Source organism: Hemiscyllium ocellatum, chromosome 40 (assembly GCF_020745735.1).
Source record: "Hemiscyllium ocellatum isolate sHemOce1 chromosome 40, sHemOce1.pat.X.cur, whole genome shotgun sequence".
Classification (NCBI taxonomy): domain Eukaryota; kingdom Metazoa; phylum Chordata; class Chondrichthyes; order Orectolobiformes; family Hemiscylliidae; genus Hemiscyllium; species Hemiscyllium ocellatum.
Genome location: NC_083440.1, coordinates 7,550,054 through 7,567,210, shown reverse-complemented (window position 1 = coordinate 7,567,210; position 17,157 = coordinate 7,550,054). Strand labels below are relative to the sequence as shown.

Sequence of the window (17,157 nt, the reverse complement as noted above, 5' to 3'; positions counted from 1 at the left end):
AAAGAAACTGGAGTCAAGTATAAAAGGTGAAACTGCGACTCGTTTGGTGAGCAGTAACAGGCTAGGTCAGAGTCAGCATGGATTTATGAAGGAATTTAGTCAACCAACGTTGACTAATCTTCTGGAATTCCTTGAGGGTGGAACAGAAAATATGGACATGGAAGAGCTAGTGGATATAGTGCAACTGGACTTTCAGAAAGTCCCACATAGGATTAGATTAGATTACTTACAGTGTGGAAACAGGCCCTTCGGCCCAACAAGTCCACACCGACCCGCCGAAGCGCAACCCACCCAGACCCATTCCCCGACATTTACCCCTGCACCTAACACTACGGGCAATTTAGCATGGCCGATTCACCTAACCTGCACATTTTTGGACTGTGGGAGGAAACCGGAGCACCCGGAGGAAACCCACGCAGACACGGGGAGAACGTGCAAACTCCACACAGTCAGTCGCCTGAGGCGGGAATTGAACCTGGGTACTCTGGCGCTGTGTGGCAGCAGTGCTAACCACTGGGCCACCATGTCGCCCACTGATTAGTGGATTAGGAGATTAGTGAGCAAAATTAGTGGACATTTTATTGGGGGCAAAATACTGACTTGGATTGAAAATTAGCTGGCTGACAAGAAGCAAAGTGTAGTGATAAACGGGTCCCGTTCAAAATGGCAGGTGATGATCAGTGGGGTTACTGCAGCTGTTTACAATATGTATTAATGATATAGATGCCGGCATTAAAAGTAATATTAGCAAATTTGACACGAAGTTGGGTGGCAGGGTGATGTTATGAGAATACAGGGTGACTTGGACAGGTTAGGTGAATGGACAGATGCATGGCAGATATAGTTTATTGTGGATAAATGTGTGGTTTTCCACTTTGGTGGCAAGAACAGGATGGCAGATAGCTATCTAAATGGAGTCAAGTTAGGCAATTGGGAATTACAACGAGGTGGAGGTGCTCTTGTACATCAGTCAATGAAAGCAAACATACAGGTTCAGCAGTCAGTGAAGAAACCTAATGGCATGTTGGCTTTCCAAACAAGAGGAATTGAGTATAGGAGCAAAGAGGTCCTTCTGCAGCTGTACAGGGCCCTGGTGAGACTGCACCTGGAATAGTGCGTGCAGTTTTGTTCTCCAGATTTGAGGAAGGACATTCTAGCCATTGAGGGACTGCAGCGTAGGATCACGAGGTCAGTTCCCGGAATGGCGAGACTATCATTTGTTGAAAGATTGGAGCGACTGGGCTTGTATACACTTGAGTTTGGAAGGATGAGAAGGGATCTGATTGAGACGCATAAGATCATTAAAGGATTGGACACTCTGGAAGCAGGAAGCATGTTTCCGCTGATGGGTGAGTCCAGAACCAGAGGACACAGTTTAAAAATAAGGTGAGGTCCATATAGAAACTTCTTCTCCCAGAGAGTGGTGGATATATGGAATGCTCTGCTCCAGAAGGCAGTGGAGGCCAAGACTCTGGATACTTCCAAGAAAGAGCTGGATAGAACTCTTAAAGATAGTGGAATCAAGTACTATAGAGGAAAGGCATCGTGGGTGATCGACCATGATCATAACAAATGGTGGTGCTGGCTTGAACGGACGAATGGCACATTTTGTCTATTGTCTATTTTCTACAAAACACATGATGTGGAGGTGCTGGTGTTGGATTAGCTTTGACAAAGTCAAAAATCACACGACACTGTATTAAAGTCCAACAGGTTTATTTGAATCCACGGGGAGGACAGTGAACTAACCCAAGAATGAGCTGCAAAGGGACCTGGCTTCAAAGCAAGTAGGGCACGTGCTTTGGGGGGGCTCACCGATTGGTCCATCTCTGCCTGCTGTTTTCATAGTGCAATACTTCTCTTACCACTCTTATGCATAAAGCGTCCTGAGTTCGAGACTCAATCAAATAATTTAGTTTTTGGTATACTCTGACTGAAATGAGTTGAGAATTTTGATTATTTGCACGTTGCAATTCTAATGTGAAACAAGAATCCAATGTGCTGAATGGAAAATGGGGATATTAGGTGGAGTGTGATTTTTCTCATCAATTCCTTCTTCAATGGGGCATTGATTATATAGCTTCGCTGTTCACAATAGGACCATAAGGTAGATGAGGAGAAAGTGAGGTCTGCAGATGCTGGAGATCAGAGCTGAAAATGTGTTGCTGGAAAAGCGCAGCAGGTCAGGCAGCATCCAAGGAACAGGAAATTCGACGTTTCGGGCATATGCCCTTCATCAGGAATGAGGAAATCGGATTTCCTGTTCCTTGGATGCTGCCTGACCTGCTGCGCTTTTCCAGCAACACATTTTCAGCAAAAGGTATATGAGCAGAACTTTGGCCATTCAGCCCTCTGAGTCTCTCCGCCATTCAGTCATGACTGATAAGTTTCTCACACTTGATGTCCATAACACTTGATCCCTTTGATATTCAAAGACCTATCCATCTCAGTCTTAAATATGCTAAATGACAGGCTCTCCACTGCTTTCTATGGCAATTAAGTCCATAGGTTACATCGTAACCCTTGGGAATATTGACCAGCTGTCGTCCATGTGCTGTAGGTGGATCTGCAATGCTGTGAAGGGACGTTTTCAAGAGTTTTGACCCAGCATCATCAAAGTAGCAGCAATACACTTTGATGTCAGTATGGTGTGTGGCTTGGAGGGGAACTTGCAGTTCGTAGTGCTGGTATGCACCTCCTGTCACAATTCTTTTAGACGGCAGTGTTTGTCGATTGCTGTCATCGGATGCAGATGTTACCTATTTCTAATGCTGCATGTTTTGAAGAGATAACACTTCTCATCCTCCTAAATTCCAACGAGTTGATTCGCAATCTTTGCTCATAAGAAATCCCAGCACAGTGGAGGTCATTCTCGAGAAATAAAATAACGAGCCGTGGACACTGAAGATCCGAATACATTGCTGGAGAAAGTCAACAGGTCTGGTGGCAAGAAAGCAAGATTAGTTTTCCAAAGAAAAGACAATGAACTCGAAAGTTAACTCTGTTGTTTTTCTATCCCTCAACAGGCATGTTGAGCTCATAGTCATGGAGTCACACAGCATGGAACCAGAGACGACCGTACAACTCATCCATGCTGATCAAAATATCCTTTATTAATCTAGTACCATTTGACAGTATTTGACCCGTATCCCTCTAAACCTTCCTAATAATTTCACAGTCCACTTGGCTTTTAAATGTTGCAATTGAGCCAGCCTCCTCCACTTCCCCTGGCAACTCAATCCATACATGCAAAACCCTACTCCTGAAAAGTTGCCCGTCAGGTCTCCTTTACATCTTTCCCTTCTCACTATAATACAATGCTGTCTCGTTTTGTATACCGGGGGAAAAGATCTTGCCTATTCACCCTGCCCACGCCCTTCATGATTTCCTCCCCTTCAATAAGGTCACCCCACGTCCTCCCATGGTCTCCAGCAAATTCTGGGTTTGACTTTATCGAACCAGCTGTGCAGGAGAGCCGAATAATGTGGGTGACAGCAGTGAGCTGGAGGCCCGAGCGGACTGGGCAGTTGTTGGACTCTGGACGACTGTGGGGAGTCAGCGGTTCACAACCCGGGCTGACCACGTGTGGAAGTCCCCTGCACTGATCCACTGCAAACCACAATGCTAAGCTTAATAACCTTACTCCAACTACACTTCAACACGGCCAAATAAATTCTATGAAAGGAATTGAAACATATTAACATTTGGGAGTGTTATAGAACATAGAACATAGAAAAATACAGCGCAGTACAGGCCCTTCGGCCCTCGATGTTGTGCCGACTGAAGCCTACCTAACCTACACTAGCCCAATAACCTCCATATGATTATCCAAAGCCCGTTTAAATGCCCATAAAGAGGGAGAGTCCACCACTGCTACTGGCAGGGGATTCCATGAACTCACAACGCGCTGAGTAAAGAATCTACCCCTAACGTCTGTCCTATGCCTACCACCCCTTAATTTGAAGCTGTGTCCCCTAGTAACAGCTGACTCCATTAGCGGAAAAAGGTTCTCAGTGTCAACCCTATCTAAACCCCTGATCATCTTATGTGGGCATCTATAAAAATGAGCTCAATATCAGCAGTTTCCAGCTTCTGGGAGAAGGTTTTAGGAAACATAAAACAGATCACGTTTAAACATGTTAGGAATTATTGGTCAGAGACAACATTACGAACATTTTAGCGCTGAAACGTCAGATCGAAGAGTGTGATGCTTTACTGAATAAACTATCAGGGCTCGCAGCTGCATATGACACTCACTGGTGAATGGAGAATGGATCCACTAATTTTCTTTGTTCTTCACGTGTTTCTTGCACACATTTCCTTTCTCACTGCTTCTCCCAACTTCCAAACGCATTCACAACTGCATTTTCCCAACACAGCAACTTATTTCACATCCGGCAACAATTCTACACTCTCTCATCCTTTTCTTTCTGTGCAGTTGTCTTGCAGGTTGCTTCCTGAAAGCAAAAGAAAAAAAAATCATCGCTTCCAGCTCAACCCTTCCAAACTCATTCACAAGAAGAAAGACTGAAGTTGCTGGTAAAACTCAACAGCTCTAGCAGCATCTGTCGAGATAAAACAAGGTTAATGTTTCCAGCCCAGTGTCCCCTCTTCACAAATCACAACTTGGAAGTCACAACTTTCTGAAAACAATCCATCTTCGAAATGGGGGCAGTCAAGCAAAACACACGATGTGTAGGTGCCGCTGTTGGATTGTGCTGGACAACGTCAAAAATCGCACTGCACCGGGTTATAGTCCAACAGGTATATTTGAACTCACAGGAAGGATAGTAAGCGAACTGACCAAGGGCTTGTGGTGTCAAACAAAACAAAAGCATTTCTATAAGCCTGCTCTTCATATAGAAGGCTCGACCCCCAGTGACCCATTTGCGTTTTGACTGAAATGAGTTGGGAAATTGATTACTTGCATGTTGCAATTCAAATGCCAAGCAAGAACCCAAAGCTGAATCGAAAGATCTACATCTTAGGTACAGCACAGAAACAGACCCTTCGGTCCAACATGTCCATGCCAAACAGATATCCCAATCCAATCTAGTCCCATCTGCCAGCACCCGGTCCATATCCCTCCAAACCCTCCTGTGGGAAGAATAGAATGAAACTTGAAAGGGCTCAGAAACGATTTGCAAGAACGTTGCCTGGGATCGAGAGTTTGAGCTGCAGGAAGAGGCGGAAATGGCTGGGACTGTTTTCTCTGGAGTGTCGGAAGCTGAGGGGTGACCCGATAGAGATTTATAAACTCATGAGGGGCTTGGATAGGATAAATAGACAAGCTCTTTTAACTGAAGTAGGGGAGTCCAGACTTTAATGACATAAATTTAGGTAAAAGGGGATAGATTTAAAAGGGACCTAAGGGGCATTTTTTTCACATAGAGAATGTTGCGTGTATGCAAATATGCTGCTGGAGCAAGTGATAGAGACTGGTTCAATTACAACATTTAGAAAGCATTGGATGGCTCATGGACAGGAAGTGATTAGAGGGATACAGACAAGGTGCTGGCAAATGGAACAAGTTTCATTTATAATATCGGATAGGCATGAATGAGTTGGTCTGATGGGTCTGTTTCCATTCTGTACAAAGCTGTGAACCCATGAATCGAACAATTTGCTGGACATAGCACAGTAGTGTCTCAGATGGAACGATTTTTATCTTGCTTTTCGTTAGACTGGGAAAATTTTGAAAGGGTTTCAATACACAACCTGTACCAGCACTCCAACCAAGGACTCTGAGAGACAGATCAGGTAGGAGGCACTTTCACTCGGAGATCAGAAAGGTCCACATTTTGGCCTTCTTCAATATCTAATCTGTTCAGAAGCAAGGAATGAAATTACGAAGAAATCTCGATCAAACTCTTGAGAAAGAGTAACTCGACTGGATAGGGTAAATAGGGAAAGTCTTTTCCCCGAGATCGGGGAGTCCAGAGAGCATAGGTTTAGGGTGAGAGGGGAAAGATATAAAAGAGACCTAAGGGGCAACAGGGTGGTATATGTATGGAATGAGCTGCCAGAGGAAGAGGTGGAGACTAGTATAATTGTAACATTTAAGAGGCATTTGGATGGGTATATGAATAGGAAGGGTTTGGAGAGATATGGGCTAGGTGCTGTCTGGTGGGATTAGATTGGGTTGGGATATCTGGTCGGCATGGACAAGTTGGACCGAAGGGCCTGTTTCCATGCTGTACATCTCTATGATTCTATGACCGAAAAGGTAACTCTAGTTTCGCTCTACAGAGCTGCTCAGCTTTTCCAGCGATTTCTGATTTTGGTTCTGTTTGCCATCATCCGCACTTCTTTCGGCTTTTATCTCCTCTATCCAGTGTGTTTCTGGAAAACAGCCATTTCCACACACTTTCCACAGACCTAGGACAAAAATAGCACTTCAACTCTCCCAAATAAACACTAGGGAAGGAATTGAAACATTTTAACCTGTGACAGTGTTATTGGGACGGTACTAATAATGAGTTCGAATTCAGCTAGTCTGCTGTTTCTGGGCATTTTTGTCTTTTTAGACTGAAAACAAATCAGGTTTAAACTTGTCATGTATCGATTGTTGGGACGCAGAATGGAGGACTCTGATTGAAAGCAATGGCTGTACAGTGACTTGAACCCTGGATCATCAGATTAAAAGCCTGATGCCCTACTAACTGAGCAACCCAGGCGCCCCTACACTGGCTAAGCCATTGACACAGACTGGTGCACAGAGAATATTGCATGCATTTACTTTCATCTTCATGGATTTGTCGCACACACTTTTGTTTTTCATGCTGCTTCCCCATTCACCCACAATCACATTTCACCGGCACCAACGCATCACTGATCCTGCACCAATTCCACATTCCCTCATCTTTTTCCTTCTCTGTGGTTGGCTTGCACATTGCTTCCTGAAATCAAAAAAAAATAACTTCAATACTTCCAACTCTAGCCTTCCAAACGCATTTACGACAAGAATGGACGGGTTGGACTGAAGGGTCTGTTTCCATCTCTGTGACACTATGACTCTAAGAAGGACACAAATTGCTCGTGAAAAAACAACATCTTTGGCAGCAACTATCAAGAGAAAACACAGTTAATATTAACAGCCCAGTGAGGCTTCTTCACAAATTGCTCTCTCAAAACAACTCCATCTTCCAAATGGCTGCAATCAGAATGACTGAAGCAAAACGCATGGCGTCTATGGGCCGCCGTTGGTCTGGGCTGGACAAGGTTAACACTCGCAACACGCTGGGTTAGTGTCCAACGGGTTTATATGAATCCACAGGAAGGACAGCGAGAGAACTGAAGAAGGAGTGAGGCCCCGAAAGATTTTGGTTTCAAATCGAGTAAAACACAGGCACTGGCGTTTCACAGGTCTGCACAGCTGGGTGTGCCGGTTCCAGAGTGTAGTGGTTAACGCATCTGCTTGCTCTGGGTTACCATGCCAGAGGAACCATTGCATTTTGGAACACGTTGACATGAAATGAGTTGGGAAATTGTGATTAGTTTGCAGGCGGCAACACTAATGTGAACCCAGTATCCAACACTCTGAATCGAGAGATCGACTTGTCACACGGCTCTCACGTCAACTCCTTCTTCAATGACGCATGAACGTTCGCTGGTTCTGATGCAGCTGGTAATGACTTGGATGAAGCTTTGTTAGACCATACTTAGAGCACTGTGTGGAGGTTTAGGCACTACACTTATAGTGAGGCGCTGCAGGCGAGGCAAAGGGTGTTTATTAGGATATAGTCTGCAGTGGTATGCCTTATCTATAAGGAGCAGGAAGACAGACTTGGATTGTTCTTTGCCAGAGCTGCTGGCCGACCTGATCGAACTCTATACAAGGAGAGGTGGCATTGATACGGTGGAGTGTCTGATTCTTTTTATCCGAGGGTGGAAATGACAAATGTTACTGGACATATGTTTAAGGTGAGAAACAGAAAATTAAAACTGGGATCTGCAAGGGCAGCTATTTATATGGAAGGTTTAGCTGAGTAGAATGTGCTGCAAGACAGGTGGTAGGAGCACACACTACAGCAACGTTTAAGAAGCATTGAGACAGACGCATCTCGAGGCAAAGAATAGAGATACCGTGTCTAGGCAGGTAGGGTTAGTTTCAAATGATTGGCTCAACGATGGTGGGCCGAAGGGCCTGTTGCTATGATGTAGTGTTCCGTGAGCAGGAAATCAGTGATAAATGTGTTCTAGGCTGAATTAAAAGGTATTTTGATAGCCAATGTTGTTAGCAATAAGATTTATGCACTTAAAGGTAAAATGTTGGGGACTGTTGCTGAATGAGTGCTATTTGTTGTTCCTTGAATGTGGAGAGGCATGTAAGCTAGGATAGTCAAGAAGGCGTTTGGAATACTTGCCTTTGTTGTTCAGAGTGTTGTGAACAGGAGTTGGCAGGTCATGTTGTGCAGCTGTACGTGATATTGGTTAGGCCACTTTTGGAACGTTTTGTGCAATTCAGGGCCCCCTCCTGTCGGAAGAAGGTTATGAAGCTTGAAAGGGCTCAGAAAAGGTTTGCCAGAACGTGGCCTGGGTTCGAGGGTTTGAGCTACAGGGAGAGGCTGAAAAGGCTGGAGCTGTTTTGTCTGCAGTGGCGGAGGCTAAGGGGTGACCTCACAGAGGTTTATAAAATCATGAGGGGCATGGATAGGGCAAATAGATAAGGTCTCTTTTTTCCCCTGGGTTGGGGGCATCCAGAGCTAAAGGACATAAAATTATGTGAAAGGAGGAAGATTTAAAAAGGACCTGAGGAACATTTTATTTTCACGCAGAGGGTGGCGTGTGATTGAGAATGAGCTGCCAGAGCAAGTGGTGGAGGCTGGTTCAGTTACAATATTTAAAAGGCATTGTGGATAGGAAGGGTTTAGAGGGATACAGTCCACGTGCTGGCAAGTAGGACGAGATTAATTTATGATATCGAGTCAGAATGAACCTGTTGGACCGAAGGGTCTGATTCCATCCTGTATAAAGCTGTGAACTCACGACGCTAACAATTTGCTGGACGCAGCACGTAAATGGTTCAGCTGGAACGACCATTACCTTGCTTTTCTTAAGACTGGGAAAATGTGAAAGGCTTTGAAAACACAACCGTAACCAGAACCTAAACCAAGGACACTCAGAGACGGATCAGGAAGTCGGGACTCTCTCTCTCTCTCGCAGATCTGTAAGGTTCACATTTCGATCTTCGTCAGTGTCTAATCTGTTCAGGAAAAAAAAAGTAGTTCATTTTGGAAGGGATAAGAAAAGCACGATTATTTAAAAGGCAAAAAACTAGCTTGAGGGAAGTGGAGTGAAGGCTGTGGGTCATTGTACGGATCAACCGTACAATTCCTGAATGGCGAACAACCTGGAGGGGCCGAAAGGCCTGCTCGTTGACTTTACAAGCTACGGCATAGTCGCTCATTGGTCAGCACTGCTGCCTGCCTCACTGTGCCAAGGATCCGGGTTCAATTACAGTCTCACCTGACTCTCAGTGTGAAGTTTGCACATTCTCCCTGAGTCTATACAGGTCTGCTCCAGTTTCCTCCCACAATCCAAAGATTGGCCAAGCCAAATTTCACGTCGAGGTCCATTAGTCTGGGGTAAATGTAGAGTAATACGACAGGGGGATGAGTCTGTATGGTTTACTCTTGGAGGGTCGGTGTGAACGTGTTGGGCCAAAGGGCCTGTTTCCGCACCGTTGCGGTTCTATAATTCTATTGTATGACACGAAAGTACAAAGAAATCTCGCTCAAACTCTTGAGAAAGAAACACATGACCCGAACTCTGATTTCTCGCCACAGATACTAGCAGAGATCCTCACAGTCCCAGCAATTTCTGATGTTGTTTCTGATTGCCATCATCTGCATTTCTTTTGGCTTTTATCCACTCGATCTAGTGTGTTTCTGTAGCTGCAAATGTGTTGCTGGTCAAAGCACAGCAGGTTAGGCAGCATCTCAGGAATAGAGAATTCGACGTTTCGAGCATAAGCCCTTCATCAGGAATAAGAGAGAGAGAGCCAAGCCGGCTGAGATAAAAGGTAGGGAGGAGGGACTAGGGGGAGGGGCGATGGAGGTGGGATAGGTGGAAGGAGGTCAAGGTGAGGGTGATAGGCCGGAGTGGGGTGGGGGCGGAGAGGTCAGGAAGAGGATTGCAGGTTAGGAGGGCGGTGCTGAGTTGAGGGAACCGACTGAGACAAGGTGGGGGGAGGGGAAATGAGGAAGCTGGAGAAATCTGAATTCATACCTTGTGTGTTTCTGTAACACGAGTAAAAAGTGAGGTCTGCAGATGCTGGAGATCACAGCTGCAAATGTGTTGCTGGTCAAAGCACAGCAGGCCAGCCAGCATCTCAGGAATAGAGAATTCGACGTTTCGAGCATAAGCCCTTCATCAGGAATCAGGAGAGTGTGCCAAGCAGGCTAAGATAAAAGGTAGGGAGGAGGGACTCGGGGGAGGGGCGATGGAGGTGGGATAGGTGGAAGGAGGTCAAGGTGAGGGTGATAGGCCGGAGTGGGGTGGGGGCGGAGAGGTCAGGAAGAGGATTGCAGGTTAGGAGGGCGGTGCTGAGTTGAGGGAACCGACTGAGACAAGGTGGGGGGAGGGGAAATTAGGAAACTGGAGAAATCTGAATTCATACCTTGTGGTTGGAGGGTTCCCAGGCGGAAGATGAGGCGCTCCTCCTCCAGCCGTTGCGTTGTTATGTTCTGCCAGTGGAGGAGTCCAAGGACCTGCATGTCCTCGGTGGAGTGGGAGGGAGAGTTAAAGTGTTGACCCACGGGGTGATTGAGTTGGTTGGTCCGGGCGGCCCGGAGGTGTTCTCTGAAGCGTTCTGCAAGTAAGCGGCCTGTCTCCCCAATATAGAGGAGGCCACATCGGGTGCAGTGGATGCAATAGATGATGTGTGTGGAGGTACAGGTGAACTTGTGGCGGATATGGAAGGATCCCTTGGGACCTTGGAGGGAAGTGAGTGTGGAGGTGTGGGCGCAAGTTTTACATTTCCTGCGGTTGCAGGGGAAGGTGCCGGGGGTGGAGGTTGGGTTGGTGGGGGGTGTGGATCTGACGAGGGAGTCACAAAGGGAGTGGTCCTTGCGGAACGCTGATAGGGGAGGGGAGGGAAATATATCCTTGGTGGTGGGGTCCGTTTGGAGGTGGCGGAAATGGCGGCAGATGATATGTTGTATGCGGAGGTTGGTGGGGTGGTAGGTGAGAACCAGTGGGTTCTGTCTTGGTGGCGGTTGGAGGAGCGGGGCTCAAGGGCGGAGGAGCGGGAAGTGGAGGAGATGCGGTGGAGGGCATCGTCGATCACGTCTGGGGGGAATCTGCGGTCCTTGAAGAAGGAGGCCATCTGGGCTGTGCGGTGTTGGAACTGGTCCTCCTGGGAGCAGATGCGGCGGAGACGAAGGAATTGGAAATATGGGATGGCGTTTTTACAGGGGGCAGGGTGGGAGGAGGTGTAGTCCAGGTAGCTGTGGGAGTCAGTCGGTTTATAATAGATGTCTGTGTTGAGTCGGTCGCCCGAGATAGAGATGGAAAGGTCTAGGAAGGGGAGGGAGGAGTCTGAGACAGTCCAGGTGAATTTCAGGTCGGGATGGAAGGTGTTAGTAAAGTTGATGAACTGTTCAACCTCCTCGTGGGAGCACGAGGCAGCGCCGATACAGTCATCGATGTAGCGGAGGAAAAGGTGGGGGGTGGTGCCAGTGTAGTTGCGGAAGATGGACTGTTCCACATATCCTACGAAGAGGCAGGCATAGCTGGGGCCCATGCGGGTGCCCATGGCAACTCCTTTAGTTTGGAGGAAGTAGGAGGATTGAAAAGAGAAGTTATTCAGGGTGAGGACCAGTTCAGTCAGTCGAAGGAGGGTGTCAGTGGAAGGGTACTGGTTGGTGCGGCGGGAAAGGAAGAAGCGGAGGGCTTTGAGTCCTTCATGATGGGGGATGGAGGTGTACAAGGACTGGATGTCCATAGTGAAAATAAGGCGTTGGGGACCGGGGAAGCGAAAATCCTGGAGGAGGTGGAGGGCGTGGGTGGTGTCCCGAACGTAGGTGGGGAGTTCTTGGACTAAAGGGGACAGGACCGTGTCGAGGTATTGGGAGATGAGTTCAGTGGGGCAGGAGCAGGCTGACACAATGGGTCGGCCGGGGCAGGCAGGTTTGTGGATTTTGGGCAGGAGGTAGAAACGGGCAGTGCGGGGTTGTGGGACTATGAGGTTGGAGGCGGTGGATGGGAGATCCCCTGAGGTGATGAGGTCCTGGATGGTCTGGGAGATGATGGTTTGGTGGTGGGAGGTGGGGTCGTGGTCAAGGGGGCAATAAGAGGAGGCGTCCGCGAGCTGGCATTTAGCTTCAGCGGTGTACAGGTCAGTGCGCCAAACTACCACCGCGCCTCCCTTGTCTGCGGGTTTGATGGTGAGGTTGGGATTGGAGCGGAGGGAGTGGAGGGCTGCACGTTCTGAGGGTGAGAGGTTGGAGTGGGTGAGAGGGGTGGACATGTTGAGTCGGTTAATGTCACGGCGGCAGTTGGCTATAAAGAGGTCGAGGGCGGGTAGGAGGCCAGCACGGGGTGTCCAGGTGGATGGGGTGTGTTGGAGGCGGGAGAAGGGGTCATTAGAGGGTGGGCGGGAGTCTTGGTTGTGAAAGTAGGCACGGAGGCGAAGGCGGCGGAAGAATTGTTCAATATCTCGCCGCGTGTTGAACTCATTAATCCGAGGGCGTAGGGGAATGAAGGTGAGGCCCCTGCTGAGGACTGATCTTTCATCCTCAGAGAGGGGGAGGTCTGGAGGGATGGTGAAGATCCAGCAAGGCTGGGAGCTAGGACCTGGTGTGGGACTGGAGCTGGGGCTGGGGGCGGGGTTAGGGGCGGGGACAGAGATCGAAGTAGGGGCGGAGTTAGACGTGGTGACGTTAGTCCCTCCTCCCTACCTTTTATCTTAGCCTGCTTGGCACACTCTCCTCATTCCTGATGAAGGGCTTATGCTCGAAACGTCGAATTCTCTATTCCTGAGATGCTGGCTGGCCTGCTGTGCTTTGACCAGCAACACATTTGCAGCTGTTTCTGTAACACAGCCATTCCCACACAATATCCACAAAATTACACTTCAACTCTCTCAGATAAATATGACGGAAGGAATTGAAACATTTTAACCTGTGGGAGTCTTATGTGGACGTTATTAAGAATGAGTTCGCGCTCAGCTAGCCTGCTATTTTGTCTTTCGAGAATTGAAACGAATCGCATTTAAACTCCAGTTCCCAAAATAAAAAAAACAAATTCCTGCAGATGCTGGAACTGAAACCAAAAGAGAAAATGCTGGAAAAGCTCAGCAGGTCTGGCTGCATCTGCAAGGAGAGAAAAGAGCTGTTTTCTCTCCTCACAGATGCTGCCAGACTTGCTGAGATTTTCCAGGATTTACCCTTTTGGTTTCAGTTCCAGCACCAGCAGGAATTTGCTTTTATCCCACTGCCACCTCCCTTCCAGGAATGCCTACCCAGAAGAAGTACTGCTCTTCTCTCCGACAGGATTTTCATTTGTCTCTCTCTCTCCCCCTGTCCACCTTCATTGCCTTCCTTTCCTCCCTCAGTGTTAGACAAGGTATTTGCTCTGGCTCGCTTCCACAGCCATGTTTCCTTCCTCAGTGACTGTCTTCGGAGCTTTGAGGAAGGGTCAGTCCCACTCGAATGGTCAGCTCTTTCTCTCCTTGCAGATGCGGCGAGATCTGCTGAGACGGTTCATGCTCCAAGTGGCTGCAACAGAACATCTCAAGCAAAACGCATGAGGTGTCAGCGCTGCTGGTGGACTGGGCTGGACAAAGTCAAGAATCACACCACACCGGGTTATTATCCAACAGGTATCCGCAGGAAGGACAGTGAGCGAATTGTAGAAGGGGTGTGACTCAGAACACCGTCTGGTTCTAAATCAACTCCAATGCAGACACCAGTTTCTCGAAGGCGAGCGGGCGTGTGGCCTTTGGCCCGCTAGTGTAGTGACCATCTCGTCGGCTTTATACGCAGACGGTCCTGGGTTCAAACGCCAGTAGAGCCATTAAGTTTTGGTGCAGTTGGACTGAAATGGGTTGGGAAATTGCGATCACTTGCACATTGCCATTCAACGATGAACCAAAAATCAATGTGCTGAATCGAAATATTGACATATGCAAAGACCCGAGCTCACAAGACAGTGAGACAGTCTTCGAGATGTACGGCACTGAAATAGACCCTTTCGTCCAACTCATCCACACTGACTAGACATTCTTCGCTAATTTAGCCCCATTTCTCCACACTTTACCCTTCCTGTTCATATACCCAGGGGAAAGCCTTTGAATTGTTGTAATTGTACCAGCCTCCACCACTTCCTCTGGCAGCTCATTCCATACCCGTACCACCCACGAGGTGAAAACGTGGCCGCTTACGTCCCTTCTAAATTTTTCCCTCTTTCCCCCGAACTTGAGTTCTGGACTCCCACACCAGAGGGAAGAGACCTTGTCTACTCACCTGTGTGATGGTTTTGTTTGTTTGAAAAACTCAACAAAAAAAAACGGGAGAGAAAGACAGACAAGAGACCGACCTCCCCCAGACACTCGGTGAATTGAATTGAAATGGTCTTATTTCCACGATTATCACATTTTATCCCCCACTTCTCACTTCACTCTGACATCAGAATGCCGCCTTTCTCTGGGAGTTTCTCATGTAAGGTATTAATTACTTCCTCGGGGACTCCTGCCTCCCACATCCTGTATGGCCCTGGTTGCTTTAACCCCAGGCTTCAAAGCAGTTTTAAAATTGACAGGGCCGCAGTCTGACTGGACCCAGTTAACCAGAAGCCCCTACAAACCAGGCCCCACCTTCCCAAGAGGAGATGAAACCTCGGGATAATAAACAGACCACCACTCACCTGGGCCCCAAGAATCACTTGACCCGATGAGGTAAGTGATTTCTCTCCACAGATGAGACCAGAGTTGCTAGGCTTTTCCAGCGATTTCTGATGTTATTTCTGATTGCCATCATCCGCACTTTTCTTTCGACTTTTATCTACTCTCTATGTGTGTTTCTGTAATACAGCCATTTCGAAACACTCTCCACAGTCCAAGCCCAAAAATAACTCTTCAACTCTCCTAAATAGGGAGTACAGAAGGAATTAGAACATTTTAACCTGTGGGAGTGCTATATGAATGTTACTAAGAATGAGTTCGAGCTCAGTTGCCTGCTGTTTAGTCTTTCGAGACTTGAAACAAGTCAGGTTTAATCCTGTCACGCATTGATTGTTTGGTCACAGAACACGGAAATCCGATTTAAAAGCAGCGCCCGAACAGGGACTTGAACCCTGGACCCTCAGATTAAAAGTCTGATGCTCTACCGACTGAGCTATCCGGGCTCGATGCATGGACCCCGTGCAGTGACACACACTGGTGAAAAGTGAATATTGCATCGGCTCACTTCATGCCTCCCAGCAGAGCGCTTTAGGGAACATCTCCGAGACACCCGCACCAATCAACCACACCGCCCTGTTTATCAACATTTCAACTCCCCCTCCCACTCTGCCGAGGACATGGAGGTCCTGGGCCTCCTTCTCTGCTGCTCCCTCACCACCAGACGCCTGGTGGAAGAACGCCTCATCTTCTGCCTCGGAACACTTCAACCCCAGGGCGTCAATGTGGACTTCAACAGTTTCCTCATTTCCCCTTCCCCCACCTCACCCTAGTTCCAAACTTCCAGCTCAGCACTCTCCCCATGACTTGTCCTACCTGCCTATCCTCTTTTCCACCCATCCACTCCACCCTCTCATTGACCTATCACCTTCATCCAAGGAGCAGGAAAATCGATGTTTCGGGCATGAACACCTCTGCGACACCCGGACCAACCTACCCAACCACCCCGTGGCTCAACACTTCAACTCCCCCTCCCACTCCACCAAGGACATGCAGGTCCTTGGACTCCTCCATCGCCAGACCATAGCAACACGACGGCTGGAGGAAGAGCGCCTCATCTTCCGCCTAGGAATCCTCCATCCACAAGGGTCACCTTCCTAACCTGCAATCTTCTTCCTGACCTCTCCGCCCCCACCCCCACTCCGGCCTATCACCTTCACCTTAACCTCCATCCACCTATCGCATTTCCATCGCCCCTCCCCCAAGGACCTATTCCCTACCTTTTATCTTAGCCTGCTTGGCACACCTTCCTCATTCCTGAGGAAGGGCTCGTGCCCGAAACGTCGATTCTCCTGCTCTTTAGATGCTGCCTGACCTGCTGCACTTTTCCAGCAACACATTTGCAGCTCTGATCTCCAGCATCTGCAGTCCTCACTTTCTCCTCTCACCTTCATCCGCTCCCCCACTCACTGATTGTACTCTATCCTACTTTCTCCCCACCCCCACCCTCCTCTAGCTTATCTCTCCACCCTTCAGGCTCACTGCCTTTATTCCTGATGAAGTGCTTTTGCCCGAAACGTCGATTTTCCTGCTCCTCGGATGCTGCCCGAGCTGCTGTGCTCTTCCAGCACCACTGATCCAGAACTTGGTTTCCAGCATCTGCAGTCACTGTTTTTACCTCATCGGTTTGTCACACCGAGTCCCTTTCTCACTGTTTACCCCTACTCCCACAACAGTTAATGTTTCCAGCCCAGTGAGACATCGTCAGAAATCGCAAATTGCAATTCACTACAGCCCGCTCTCGGGGAAAAAAAACTCAATTTTCCAAATGGCTGCAACAGAACATCTCAAGCAAAACACATGAGGAGGAAGCGCCGCTGTTGAACTGGGCTGGGCAAAGTTAAAAACCACACCACACCTGGTTATTGTCCAACCACTCGCAGGAAGGACAGTGAGTGAACTGAAGAAGGGGCAGTACGCAGAAACCCTCTAGTTCTAAATCAACTCTAATACAGACACCAATGTTTCGGGGCCAGGAGTGGATAGGTGTTGCTTCCATAATGTAGTGGTTATCATGCTTTACATGCCGAGGGTCCTGGCTTCAAACTCTAAAGCTTTGACTGAAACGGTTTTGGGAAATTGTGATCACTTGCACGTTGCCATTCAAATATGAACAAAAATCCAACGTGCTGAATCCAAATATTGACATATTATGCAGAGATCCGAGCGGTCTTAGAGATGGGCACTGAAATAGACCCTTTTGGCCAACCCATCCATACTGACCAGATATCCTTCGCTAATTAAGCCCCATTTCT

The 17,157-nt window shown here is 48.0% G+C and overlaps 1 non-coding gene across 1 annotated transcript; it reads right to left on the bottom strand.

Annotated features, from left to right (window-relative positions):
- Nucleotides 1-15,275: 15,275 nt before the first annotated feature.
- trnak-uuu (transfer RNA lysine (anticodon UUU)) lies at nucleotides 15,276-15,348 on the bottom strand. The gene has a single exon. It is a non-coding gene; the product is annotated as a tRNA-Lys (tRNA).
- Nucleotides 15,349-17,157: the final 1,809 nt, after the last annotated feature.